This window comes from Microtus pennsylvanicus, chromosome 19 (genome assembly GCF_037038515.1).
Source record: "Microtus pennsylvanicus isolate mMicPen1 chromosome 19, mMicPen1.hap1, whole genome shotgun sequence".
Lineage (NCBI taxonomy): Eukaryota > Metazoa > Chordata > Mammalia > Rodentia > Cricetidae > Microtus > Microtus pennsylvanicus.
In genome coordinates, this window is record NC_134597.1 from 13971478 (window position 1) to 13986574 (window position 15097).

The window sequence follows — 15097 nt, forward strand, 5'->3', positions numbered from 1 at the left end:
TAAGAATGTTATAAAACACATGAGAAGTGTAGAGTTTCTTTGACATTCTGATTTCATACCCTCTAGAGATATACTCAGGAGTATAATTGGGACATGATATAGCAGCTCTAGATTGAATATTTTTGTTTTTTTGTTGGGAGTAGCATTTCATAATGTCTATAAATTATACCCATATCAGGCTCCATAGCTTAGTTACACATCTTATAATTCGCATTCTCACTGATAATGTGTAAGACCACTCCTTCACATTCTGATTTATAATGGCTGTTTTTGAAATGTATGTTCTATTTGGGGTAAGATGATATTTCAATATGGCTTTACTTTCCACTTCTCTGATAAATAGTGAAGTTGAACATTTGTGTGTCTGTGCGTATACCCACTCTTGTTTGTTCTTTGTATATCTTTTTCAGAGAGATGTCTTCTTGCTTAATTTTTACTATTGTATTCCTTCAACTTAGATTTTTTTGACATAGGACAGAGTGGGTTAAAATTTTAAATAACTGACTTTACTGAGGTTTTATTTTGCTTGGACTATGATTTAAAGCTAAACGGAAAATTGAATATCTCAAAGAATTTTGCCCAATTTATTAAAATTGTCTCTTAATTGGGAATATAGCTTGAAGTATAATGGCAAAAATATGATCTCCATTAGTCTATATTTATAAATTGTTTGGTTGGTAATCTTGTCTTCTAATGGTTATGCAAATGTTCTTTTTTGGTTTTTATTTATTTATTTTTTTATTAAAAATTTCTGCCTCCTCCCTGCCTCCCATTTCCCTCCCCTTCCCCCCACTGCCCTCCCCCTCCCTTCCCAGTCCAAAGAGCAGTCAGGGTTCCCTGCCTTGTGGGAAGTCCAAGGACCTCCCATCTCCTTCCAGTTCTAGTAAGGTGAGCATCCAAACTGCCTAGGCTCCTACAAAGCCCGTACATGCTGTAAATTTCTTAATACTTTTGAAGACTTTAGGTAAAATGTTTAAAAAAAAACAGCAAGTAATTCTGGATATTACCAATTGGAAATTAATTTATTTGAACTCAAAGATCATAGTTTATCAGTGTTTACTAGGCATTCCATACTTATATCTGGATAGTACTGTACGTTATCTTGAATTCTCCAATGTATATATCAGAACTGCTTGTAAGACCATTTCCCTATGAACAAATTCTACCGTAACATTAGTATTTCCAGACAGTTGGCATTATTATCAACAGCTTCAGAAACAGAATCAGAAGCAAGGAAATAGACCCTTGACATAAAGAAGAACTACTTTGTGCAAAGGGGATTGCTGTTCACAAGTGATTTTTGCTTTCACGCAGGCTTTCTGTGAGAAAGGCTTTAACAAGCTAATTAGATTGTCTTACCTCTTTCCTCATTGTTTCTTCAGATGCAATTCAGATCAGCTGTGGCAAGCCAGCAGCAAGCCAGCCCTTAAAGTCTTGTGGTATTTGGACTAAGTCATCTGTCTTTGTTAGGGTTTTATTGCTGTGAAGAGACACCATGACCACAGCAACTCTTATAAAGGAAAACATTTAGTAAAGGATGGTTTACATTTCAGAGGTTTAGTCCATTTTAATCATGGTGGGAAGCATAGCAGCATGCAGGCAAATATGGTTCTGGATAGGGAACTGAGAGTTCTACATTGGGATCCTGAGGCAGCAGGAAGTGAAATTGTGAGTCCTGGCCTGGCTTGAGTTTCTGAGACCTCGAAGTCTGCTCCCAGTGACACACTTCCTCCACAAAGCCACACTTATTCCAGCAAGACCACACTTCCTAATAGTGAGTGTTATTCCCTTTGAGCCTATGGGCCCATTCTCTCTCAAACCACACATCCTATTTGCTTTGACAGTGATATGGAGATAGATTACCTTGAAACTTGAACAGTGCCCATAACATGCACAAGTTGTTGGCTCTTCCAAGTCAGTCTGGAACTTGAGTCCCAGAAAATTAGGAAAAAAATTGTCTAATAAATATTGAAACTAGTTGCTAAAACCCTGTCATGAAAATTTTCATGGTATTATCAGAAACTTGCTTATAGTACTTTGGTGAGAGAGAATTGGTCTGTATTCTGTCAATCATGTTATAAATAAATGCTGATTGGCTGGGCAGGACGTATAAGCAGACAGGAAGTAGAGGCGGGGCCATGAGAACAGGAGTATTCTGGGCAGAAGGAAGCTCTTTCCCCATTCCTGCGCAGATCACAGAAGAAGCAAGACATGACGTACCCCACTGAGAAAGGTACCGAGCTATGTGGCTAATATAGATAAGAATAATGGGTTAATATAAGCTACAATAGCTACTAAGAAACCTGAGCTAAGGGGCCAATCAGTTTATAATCTTATGGAGACCTCTGTGTGATTTTCTCTGGAACTAAATGGCTGGGGGACCAGGCAGGACTGAAACCCCAACAAGCCCGGCCCTCATGTTACAGTACATGAGTTCTGTTTTACTTTTAATTATAATGAGGCTTAGCAAGAAAAGTGGCCTGTTATCTGAGACTTTGAGGGAAAAAAAAAAACAAACGAAAGTAAGCACCCAGAATTTAACTAGCTACATAGCTGTGGTTTCAGTCCATTGAAATTAATGAAAACTTTTCAAATTTACTATGTTGCTTACAAATTGGTTTTCTCTGCTGTTATTGATTCACAAATAAAGACATGTATGAAAGATAGTTAGGACAGCATTTGATAGATATTGTCTTAATAAAAAATTTAAAAGTCCCCCTTTCATGGGGGTGGATCACGGCGTTAGTCAGGTGTTTTTTTTTTTCTTGAGGCAGAGGTGGGGTAGCCTTGCCTGAAGTGTTTCTAACCGAAGGCATAGCCAGGAAGGCTTACTTCCTGCAAAAGTTCCCTGCATAGTTCTGATGAATGCCTTGTACTACAGGTTTCCTGAGGGTGAAAAGCAGCCTGGGATTGACTTATAGAAAGCCGATTTAAAAAACACCACGCTGTGGTTTCCACTCTTAAATTTGATTAGGTTAGATGCTATCTATCTCCCAGCAGAACTAAAAGCTATCCATTTCTAGACTGAGGATTCTATCAGAATAAAAAAAAAATCCTGCAAATGCTGAGAAATCAAAATGCCATAGATACATCCACCAGTACTCAGTGCAAAATGACACTGGCCACCATTATTTAAAATTATTTCATCTTAGTTTCCTCATTTAGAAAACGTAAACTAGATTACTGTAAGTTGAGTTAGAATTGTGCCAGCCACCCAACATACTCAACAAATAATCTAATTAGTCAGTTGTTTCATTTAATGTAATTATTAACTTGTAAGCAAATACTTTGCAAATATTTGTTTAGAAAATGTGATTTTAAACTTAGATATGAATTGCAGTGAGCACTTGCACTTGTATCTTATAATCTTATAATCACTTTGTTTATCAGCTCCCAGAAAATGGATATATATATATATATATATATATATATATATATATATATATATATATTTCCATTAAAAAATTTCCACTTCCTCTCTTCCTCCCATACCCCTCCCGCTCCCCCACGGACCATCCTCCCTCCCCCTCCAGTTCTAAGAGATGGCAGGGTACCCTTCCCTGTGGGAAGTCCAAGGCCCTTCCCCCTCCATCCAGGTCTAGGAAGGTGTGCCTTCAAATAGACTAGGGTTCCAGAAAGCAAGTACATGCAATAGAAGGAAGTCCCAGTGCCTTTATCAATGGCTTCTCAGTCAGCCCCCGTTGTCAGCCACATTAGGAGAGTCCGATTTGATCACTTGCTCGTTCAGTCCCAGTCCAGCTGGATTTGGTGAGCTCCCATTAGATCAGGCACACTGTCTCAGTGGGTGGACCAACCCTCACGGTCCTGACTTCTTTGCTCATCTTCTCCCTCCTTCTGCTCTTCAACTGGACCTTGGCAGCTCAGTCCAGTGCTCAATGTGGGTCTCTGTCTCTATCTCCATCCATCACCAGATGAAGGGTCTATGGTAATATTCAAGATATTCATCATTGTGGCTACGAGACAAGGCCAGTTTAGGCACCCTCCCCTCTGCTGTCCAAGGACCTAGCTGGGGACATCCCTGTAGACATCTGGGATCGATAGCCTATGCTGGATAATGGATGTGGAGTAAGGGGAACATTCATCCATTGTTGGTGGGAATGCAAACTTGTACAACCACTTTGGAAATCAGTGTAGTGGTTTCTCAGGAAATGGGAGTCGTCAACCTACCTCAGGATTCAGCAATACCACTGTTGGGAATATACCCAAGAGATGCCCAATCATACTACAAAAGCATTATTTAGTTCAACTATGTTCATAGCAGCATTATTTGTAATAGCCAGAACCTGGAAACAACCTAGATGCCCCTCAATGGAAGAATGGATAAAGAAACTGTGGAACATATACACATTAGAGTACTACTCAGCAGTAAAAAAAACAATGACATCTTGAATTTTGCATGCAAATGGATGGGAATATAAAACACTATCCTGAGTGAGATAACCCAGACACAAAAAGATGAATATGATATGTACTCACTCATTAGTGGACTCTAGCCATAAACAAAGGACATTGAACCTATATTTCACAAGCCTAGAGAAACCAAATAATAAAGTGAACCCAAAGAAAAACAAATATAGATCCTCCTGGGAACTGGAAGCATACAAGATTGTCGGGCAAAAGTTGGGAGCATGGGGGTTGGGGTGGGGTGGGGGAAGGGAAGAGCTGGAGAGAGAAGGGAGAAGGGAAGGATTGGGGAGAGCTTGGAGGAGTGGGAGGGTTGAGATGGAGGAAGGGCAAATATAGGAGCAGGGAAGAAGATATCTTCATTAAGGAAACCATTTTAGGGTTGGCAAGAGACTTGGCTCTATTCTCTTTTCAAGCCAGGGTGATTACATTAGGTTGCCATAGACAAGAAATACTTCTTTGGGAGAAACGCAAAACAATTGTTATTTGTTTCCAAAACTATCAGTCTGCCTGACTGGCATTCACGCATTAAAAATAGCCACGAGATGACTTGTTCACTTTTCAGCTAATTTAAGAACTATAAAAACTTAATGACTGCATGCTGTTAAAACTCCATTTAGAAATTAGCAATTGATTATGTGGCACTTTGAAATTCTTAGTCTCTTCATTAGTAATGAGAGTAATTTAAGCACATTTGTACAGCTAAACCTATGCCATTGAAGAGAGATATTCTGGAGCTGGGGAGATTATTTGACACTGAATTTTACGGTAAGCACTGGCTGGATCTAGAATCTCTAGAGTCCTTCTCCATGATCATAGAAGTTCATGTAAGCCATGGAGTTAATGACTTCATGGTACTTCCCAGGAGAGCTTTTGTTAGAAATAAGGAAGCGTAAACACAGCTGTGAAATGGGAAGGAATTTAGCAATCTAGAGGTTTTTGAATACTGGATTAAATCCCAAACTACTCATTCTCTCTCTCTCTCTCTCTCTCTCTCTCTCTCTCTCTCTCTCTCTCTCTCTCTCTCTCCAATGTCCATGTGTAGACACATAGTATATACATACCAAGTTCATATACTGTCCATATATATTATATTATATATATATTTTATTTGTATAAATGAGTTTACTATAGCATGATATGTATGTATGCATATACTAATATAATTCAATATAATTAGTGCATCTTTCTTTGATCTTACTGGGGATTATAGTGGATACTCTAATGTCCTTGGGGAAGAAGGGTAGATTTCATTCTGGCAGTCAGAGAGGTAGACTGTGTGGGATTTATACAATTAACACTGGCATTTTGTTCTATTTGGTGAGCTTAACTTCACGCAAGTCTTGTCGGTACTGAGCGAACACTCAAGAGAGTCCACACAATGATATCTGTAGCTCTGTTTTCTGCATGGCCCTTTCCTTTCTGGAACTCTACCTTGCCTCTTCCAGCTAAGTCTACATTCCCATAGGGTCTGGTGCTAATGATTATTCTGCTAGGCTCTATAACCTCTACTAGCATTGTTTCTTGCTGCCTAAGTGATTTCTTTTTTTTTCACTCTTTTTCTTTTTGCTAAAAACTCAATTGTATGAGAAACAAACATAGTTATTTTCCTCAAAGAAGTAACTTATATTTCATTTTTTTATCATTTTGGGTTTCATGGTCTAAGTTAATGAGGGTGTTATTATATATAAATATATAATTTATATAAATTAGAAATTCATAGCACTTTTAGAAGATAAAAATCAATAACTTCTACTTGATTCCAATAATACTTTCCTTTTATAAAAGAGTTTTATTTTTCTTTGCTTCCTTTTTAAAATTGTTTTAATTGATCTATGCTTTTTTTTCATTTCCTCACTTCCTCTCCCCTCCCCTTCAACCTTCTCCCATGCTCCCAATTTACTCAGGAGATTTTGTACTTTTCTACTTTTCATGTAGATTAGATCCATGTATGTCCATCTTTGGGAGGGCCCTTATTGTTGTCTAGGTTCTACAGGATTTTTAATTGTAGATTAGTTTTTTTTTTGCTTTATGTCTAAAAGCCACTTATGAGTGAGTACATATGATATTTTTCTTTCTGGGTCTTGGTTGCCTCACTCAATATGATGTTTTCTAGATCCATCCATTTGTTTGCAAATTTTAAGATGTCACTATTTTTTTCTGCTGTGTAGTACTCCATTGTGTAAATATACTACATTTCCTTATCTGGTTTTCAATCGTGGGGCATTTAGGTTGTCTCTAGCTTCTGGCTATGACAAACAATGCTGCTATGAACATAGTTGAGCACATGTCCTTGTTGTACGATTGAACATCCTTTGGGTATAAACTCAAAAGTGGTATTGCTGGTTCTTGAGGTAGATTATTTCCTAATTTTCTGAGAAATCACTATGCTCATATCCAAAGCAGCTGTACCAGTCTGCACTCCCACCAGCAATGCAGGAATGTTTCCTTTACCTCACATCCTTTCCAGCATAAACTTTCATCAATAGTTTTGATCTTGACCATTTTTACAGGTGTGAGATGGAATCTCAGATTTGTTTTAATTTGCATTTTTTTCTGATGGCTAAGGATGTTGAACATTTGTTTAAGTGTCTTTCAGCCATTTTAGATTTCTCTGTTGAGAGTTCTCTGTTTAGGTCACTACCCCATTTTTTAATTGGATTATTTGTTGTTTTGATGACAAATTTCTTGAGTTCTTTGTATATTTTAGAGATAAGTGGTTTGGTTAACAAGGTAATTGTAGCCTCGTAAAAAGAGTTTGGCAATGTTCCTTCTGTTTCTTTTGTGTGGAACAATTTGAGGAATATTGGTATTAGTTCTTTAAAAATCTTGTATAATTCTGCACTGAAACCACCTGTTCCTGGGCTTTTTTTGATTGGGAGACTTTTGATGACAGTAGTTATAGGTCTATTTATTTTGCTTATATGGTCTTGATTTTATTTTGGTAAGTAAAGTGTTATTTATCCAGAAAGTTGTCAATTTCCTTTAAGTACTACAATTTTGTGGAGTACAGATTTTTGAAATATGACCTAATGATTCTTTGGAGTTCCTCCATGTCTGTTGTTATGTCCCACTTTTCATTTTTGATTTTGTTAATTTGGATATTCTCTCTCTCTGCCTTTTGTTTAGTTTGTCTATTTTGTTGATTTTCTCAAAAAACTAACTCTTTATCTCATTGCCTCTTTTTATTGTTTTCTTTGTTTCTATTTTATTGATTTCAGCTCTCAATTTGATTATTTCCTGCTTTATAGTCCTCTTTGGTGAGTTTACTTCTTTTTGTTCTAGTGTTTTCAAATGTTCTGTTAACTCACAAGTGTGGGATTTCTCCAACTTCTTTATGCTATTTAATGCTATTAACTATATTCTTAACACTTCTTTCATTGTGTCCCATAAATTTGGCTATGTTGTGTCGTCATTTTCATTGAATTTTAGGAAGCCTTTAATTTCTTCCTTTATCTCTTCCTTAACCCATTGATGCTTTAGGAGGGCATTGCTTAATTTCCATGTGTTTGTGGGTTTTCTGGAGTTAGTATTGCTGTTGAATTCTAATTTTAAGCCATGACTGTGATCAATAAACTACAGGGGGTTATTCCAATTTTTTTTAATCTGTTGAGGTTTGTTTTGTTATCCAATATGTGGTCAATTTTTGAGAAGGTTCCACGAGGTGCTGAGAAGCAAGTATATTCTTTTATGTTTGCATGGATTGTTCTATAGATGTCTCTTAAGTCCATTTGAGTCATAACATTTGTTAATTCCCTTATTTCTTTGTTAATTTTCTGTCTGACAGATCTGTTCAGTGGTGAGAGTAGGGTATTAAAGTCTTCCACTATTAGTGTGTGGGGTTTTATGTGTGATTTAAGCTATAGTAGTGTTTCTTTTCATATGAGGGTGTCCTTGCATTTGGTGCACAAATGTTCAGTATTAAGATTTCCATTTGATTGTTTTTTTTTTGAAAGAAAGAGAGAGAAAGAATATAAAGTTGGGTGGGTAGGGAGGTGGGAGGGATCTGGGAAGAGTTTGGGGAAGGGAAAAATTATCAAAATATACTGTATGAACTTTTTTTCCAATAAAAAATAATAAAATAAAATAAAAAAAAATCCAGAAAGGAAAAAAAATATTTCCATTTGATAAATTTTTCTGTGACTAATATGAAACGACCTTCTTTATATCTTTTGATTAATTTTTAAAGTCTATTTTATTAAGTATTAGGATAGCTACACCAGCTTGTTTCTTAGGTCTATTTGATAGAAATTGTTTTTTCCAACCCTTTACTTTGAGGTTGAGGTGTGTTTCTTGTATGCAGTAGCAAGATGGATTCTGTTTTCATACCCAATCTGTTTGCCTGTGTCTTATTAGAGGTGAGTTGAGTTCATTTATTTTAAGGTGTATTCGTGACCAGTGATTGCTAGTTTCTGTTATTTTAGTTTTAATTATTGCTGATGTTACTGTGTGTGTTTTCTCTTCTTTAGTATTTGCTGCTGTGTGATTGCCTGTGTTTTTGTGGATGTAGCTAATTTTCTTGAGTTGGAGTTTTCCTTCTAGTACTTTGTGTTGGGTTGGGTTTGTGGCTAGGTATTGGTTAAATCTGGCTCTATCATGGAATATCTTGTTTTATCTGTCTATGGTGATTGAAAATTTTGCTGGGTATAGTAGTCTGAGCTGGCATCCCTGGTCTCTTAATGTCTTCATAATGCTTGACCAGAAACTTTTGATTTTCATTGTTTCCATTGAGACGTCAGGTATAATTCTGATAGGTCTGCCTTTATATGTTACTTGACCTTTTTTCTTTGCAGCTCCTATTCTTTCTTTATTCTGTATGTTTAGTGTTTTGATTATTATATGGTGAGGAAATATTCTTTTTTAGATCCATTCTATTTGGTGTTCTGTAAGCTTCTTGTACCTTCATACGCACATTTTTCTTTAGGTTAGGAAAGTTTTCTTCTATAATTTTGTTGAATATATTTTCTTTGCTTTTGAGTTGGACTTCTTCTATCCCTATTATTCTTAGGTTTGATCTTTTCATAGTGTCACATATTTCCTTGATATTTTGTGTTAAGCTTTTGTTAGATTTAGTGTTTTCTTTGACTGATGGGTCTATTTTCTCTATTGTATCTTCCGCACTTGAGATTCTCTCTTCCTTCTTTTTTATTCTGCTGTTTATGCTTGCATTTTTTGGTTCTGGGTTATTTTCTTTTTTTTTTTCAACACACCTGGAGCTTTAATGAAAATAGGGTTTTAACAAGAGTAGTACATTCTAATATTAAAAAGCTTTCTAATTTATTTTTAATTTTTGTTTAATTCTTAAAGCATTATTAATGGTATATGTATATATCCAATCTTACATTTTAGAAAATTCTGAAAACATAAACACATAAAATATTTCTGCAGAAATTATAAAAATTTGAAGCAGGTGTGAGATTGAGGCACTGAGTCTCCCATTTTGTCGTGTTGACACCTCGACTGCAAAAATTAGATACATTTTAGATCAATGTATCCAAAACCTGAAGGCTTTCTGTAACAAATGTGGCAAGCATCAACCTCATAGAGTGACTCAGGATAAAAAGGGCAAGGGTTCCCTATGCACCCAAGGAAAGCAACACTACAATCAGAAGCAGATTGGTTAAAGTTTGGCAGACAAAGCCAGTTTTCCTAAAGAAGGTCAAAAACCACAAAGAAGATTGCGCTCAGGCTTAAGTGTGTTGAGCCCACAACTGGGTTATTTTCTTATAGCTTTCATTTCTATAAATCCTTTGGTTTGTGTTTTCTTTATTGTTTCTCTTTCAGTTTTCAAGTCTTGAATTGTTTCTTTCATCAGTTTGATTGCTTTTTCTTGGTTTTCTTTAAAGGATTTGTCTATTTCTTCCAATTTTTTTGTTTTCTTTTCCTCCATTTCTTTGAAAGAATATTTAAATTCCTCTTTAAAAGCCTCAAACATTCTCCTAAAGTTATTTTTTAGGTCATTTTCTTCTTATTCAACTATATTTGGGTGTTCAAGTCTTGCTGTTGTAGGGTCACTAATTTTTGTTGGTAATGTGTTGCTCTTTGTGGTGTTGAATGTGTTCTTACCTTGACTACCCATCTTTTCCTCTGATGTAGCTGGGGCTGTGTCTCTGGTGGTCAATCTTCCAGGTGCCAGTGGAGCCAAGGCTTAGATCATTTTCCTCATGGTACATTCAGGACCATGGTTCCAGGTACCACAGAGGTAACTCTGTGTTCACAAAGGTTGCTTAGTGCTCCAGGGACTGCTTTTCAATCCCATGGTCCTTTGGGCCTGCTCCTATGATGGTTGCTTACTTGGGGCTGCTCCAGCTGAGGTCATTATCTTGGGCCTGCTTTGGCAGAGGTCACTGGCTCAGGCCTTATCCCTGAGAGGTTGCTGCTTCATATTCTTCCTGCAGCAGTCTCTGGCTTGGAAGTGCACCATCAGCGGTGACTCCCTTGTCCTTGCCCCCATGGAGATCATTGGCTCAGGCCTGCTCTGAAGGAGGTAGCTGGCTCAGGCTTGTTCTCACAAATGTCCCTGGCTTGGTCCTGGTCTGGCAGAGGTCTCTGGCTTGGTCCTGCTTCCTTGGAGGTCCCTGACTTGCTCTGGGTCCTGCAGAAATCTCTGACTTGGATGGAGGTTCCTAATTTGTGCCTGGTCCCACAGATATCTGAACAATTCATTGTGACAACACTTTTTCTAAGTTATGTTAAAGAATCATTATATCTGGAAGTTTAGCTCAAGGCATCTTCTAGGCATCACAAAGATCATTTGTATTTATTTTTGTAGTTCAGCACTACAAAATTTGAAGAAATACAGGATTTCTTCAAAGGATAAAACAATACTTGATTGATATTTTATTTTGTTCTTTGTCTCCAGGGCTTTCAGTTAGATGCTTTTACCTTTGTTACCTGAGTCCTTCTCATTTGTACTTATAGAGACACAAAGAATTTATCTTCCCTTATTTTCCTCTCCAATCTGTCTCCACTACCAAGGGGGAGCCTCTTCTTGTCAGAAAGAAGGATATAACTTAGTGAGTATCTGCATTGTTAGCTGAAGCTCTTTCTTTTAACATGTCTTGACTTGTGAAGAGTTTCACTTTTCTTGGTTCTGTTGCAATCGACTACTCAATAATTTCCCTGAAGAATATCAAACATTATGTTTAGTTATAATATTTACTGCATAATTAGGACACTCTTGACCCTCAGAATTTGTTGTAGAAGAATAGTTTCTTACCAACATGATTGTGTTGTATGTTGAAGATGAAATACATAGCATTATTAAACAGTATGGAGTGTGTTTATGTCCAATGACTGGTACTCAGCATGAGACCAATAAGACTTGAAAAACACTACTTTCACACAGGAACATCTACTTCTAGACTTAGTATTGATTCCTAGGAAAAATTTATACAGTCCTATATTTGAGGATTCTGTGATGTTCAAGTTTGTATTTATTCTGTAGAGAAACAGAGGAGCAGCATAAAAAGATGATTCTCTAGAGAATTAAAAGACATTAAGATTCTGGAAATTATGATTAAAGAAGTAAAGTATAGGCAAAAAGAAAAGTGCAATTGCTTGAGCTTAAAAGAAACCCCAAAACAAGCAGGAAGCAAGAAAATTAAAAGTAAAAGGAAAGGGTTCTAGGGATGCTGTGATTGAAGGTTTCTGGCATCAGGAATTTGAAAGTATGCTGACCCAGAAGCAGGACCTGGGGCTAGGTTGGCTTAGAGAAAGTCTTCATTTGGCTTTCTCTGGTTGGCTCTGAGTACATAGAATAAATAGAGTGTTCCAATGATTTTCAGAAGCTTTGAGTATCTTACATATCAAATTGTTCCATCTATTGTCATAGAGGTTGTAGCTTTTCTTCCAAGGAAATTACAAATTTGTATGGAATGGAGAACAACTCATCTATTAAAGGAGAAAGACAATTTCTACCTATTATTCAAATGATATTGAAAAAGTTAGTTTCTTCAGAGTCCCACTTCCATAAATAAACATATGTCAAGGAAATACTAGGTGGAACGAGCATAAATTTAAATATTTTGTTCTGTTTATAGAGATGAATATTTGCTTAGCATGTGTTTCTAAAAATTTATTAACAACATTATATAAAGCAGTAAACCTCATGTGAATCAAAATTTAGTATATTGATACATAAAATTCATATAGATTGTTGTAGGGGTCCTCAAAAATATTAAAATAACAAACAAAGTCAAATATGTTGCTGTCTTAGTGAAGTTACAGTAGAAACATCCGTTTGAAAAGATTTAATTTTATTTCCTATGTATACTTGTTTGTCTGCAGCTATGTAAGTACACCAAATGTGTCCCTGGTTCCCATGGAAGCAAGAAGAGCATGTCACATCCCTGGGGACTGGAGATATACACTGTTCTGTGCAGCCATATTGGTACTGGGAATGGAAGCTGCCTCCTGTGTAAGAGCAACAAGTGCTCTTAACCCCTAAATCATCTTTCTAGGCCAGATATATGCTATCATATGACAACTAGGATTTCCAGTCAGAATACAGGAGAAAGTGCTGTAGGCCCCAACGTTTTTAAAATTATTTTTCTTTTTGAGAATTTTATCCATGTATATAATGAAGATGATCAGATCTACTTTCCACATCCTGCACCAACTCCTGATATCTCCCCTTCCAGCTCCCCTCCTAACTTCCGTTTTGTGACCCATAAATCTAGTGTTACACATATGCTTATGAGTATAAGGCCATCCAGGGGAGCATGGGAAACACATCAGTGTCCATATTCTAAATAAAGAATGATTATTCCTCTCCCAGTAGCTGTCCACTGCTACTGCTAATAGCTCATTAGAACGGAAGGAAGTTTGCAGAAGAATTCCTTAAGTTTAAGACTGAAGCACGATTAACAAAAACTCAGAGATCGAAATTGGGATTCAACCTGAAGATCCAAAAGCAAAACAGCCAGCCACTGGCTCTTACCTCAGCCTTAGTCTGAAAATGGTGATCCTGCCTCCAGGAATCTCAGAATGAAACAGAACTCTTTTCTCTCATTTTAAAATCCTTTCTAAGGCTGGGATTAAAAGGCATGCACCACTGGGATTAATGACATGCACTGCCAAGTTTCTATGGCAACCAGTGTGGCTAATGGGATTAAAGACATGTTTTACCACTGTCTGGTTTGTAAGTCTAACCATTGAGACTGTTTTACTCTCTGATCGTTGGGAAAGCTTTATTTATTAAAATACAAATGAAATGCCACTACATAAGACCACTTATATAAAACTTAAGTAAGAGCTCATATGTTTACACACACACCTATGTATATATATTCCACTAACTAGTAAATGATACTTTGAGGAATTGTCAAATTAAATTTATTTTTTCAAGATTGTTTATCTCAATAACAAAAAATACATCAATTTTAGTTTATCTTTTTCTTCTGATCATCCATATTATCAAATATGCTTTAATCACTCTCAATTATCCATTCCCATTTCAAATTTATTGAATACGGTGATGGAAATTAATACAGTTGTAAACTATCTCCTCTCAAAAAATATATAAGCAATGAGAAATGATCTGTACTAGGCACCTTTGTTAGTTTTAGTATTTTAACATATCTGTAATCAGTATAAGAAACACCTATGTGTAGCTGTCACAATGAAGCTCTGTCTTTGAAACATTTAAATCTGGGAAGTGAACATTTATTTCTATTCACAAACATTCACATCTTAAGAGTGGTTGAAAATTCACATTCATGAACTCAAACAATTAAAGAAAAGTGGTGGTGTATTTGCTGTGTCATTCACCTTGTCCAATGTGAAGATTATTATTATTATTTGGAGTTCTCATGTTTCAAGTACTTTTAAGTAGTAAATTGATCTTTTTAATTTTTTTAAAAAAATGTTTAGGCTCATGCAGTAGAATCAATATCTGGTGTCATTATCATTGGCTTCTCAGTCCACCCTCATTGTCAGCCACATTCAGAAAGTCCTGTCTGATCACATGCTCGTTCAGTCTCAGTCCAGTTGGCCTTGGTGAGCACCCATTAGATTAGTCCCACCATCTCCGTGGGTGGACGTACTTAGACAAGAGGTAAGTATTTTAACATGAGAAAAATATATTCCCATAGGCTTAGTACACTCTGAATACTCAGTAAATCTTATATAGATTTACTATATTAAATAGATTCATAATTAATAAAAGTAAGTTTACAATTTATATTTAAGTACAAGTAGCATTATATAGACATAAGTTTTCCAAGTATGTATTAAAATTGAAATAATTCATAATGCAAGTTGAGACAATGTGCTAAGCAGTAGAAATGTAATAATCTTATGTAGACTAAATTGTCCTTTATTTTGCTTCAGAAATAATATTGCTATTAAAGGGAAAAATATAGGTGTCTTTTCCCATACCTTAACATTCTGACATGTGTGTGTGTTTGTTATTTATATGCATGTCTCTGTGTTTATGTATATGTGTATGTGTCTCTCTCTCTCTCTCTCTCTCTCTCTCTCTCTCTCTCTCTCTCTCTCTCTGTACATATCTTAGTAAGTAAGGGGCTGGGACATCCTATCTACCAGGAGGTGGCACTAATGTACTTTTTCTTTAGTCCAGATAACAAATCAATAAGCCAAAGGTTACCTTAGCAATGCATTATGCAAACTGGGTGAAGTAAGCATTTTGTTTCATTCCACTTCATACACT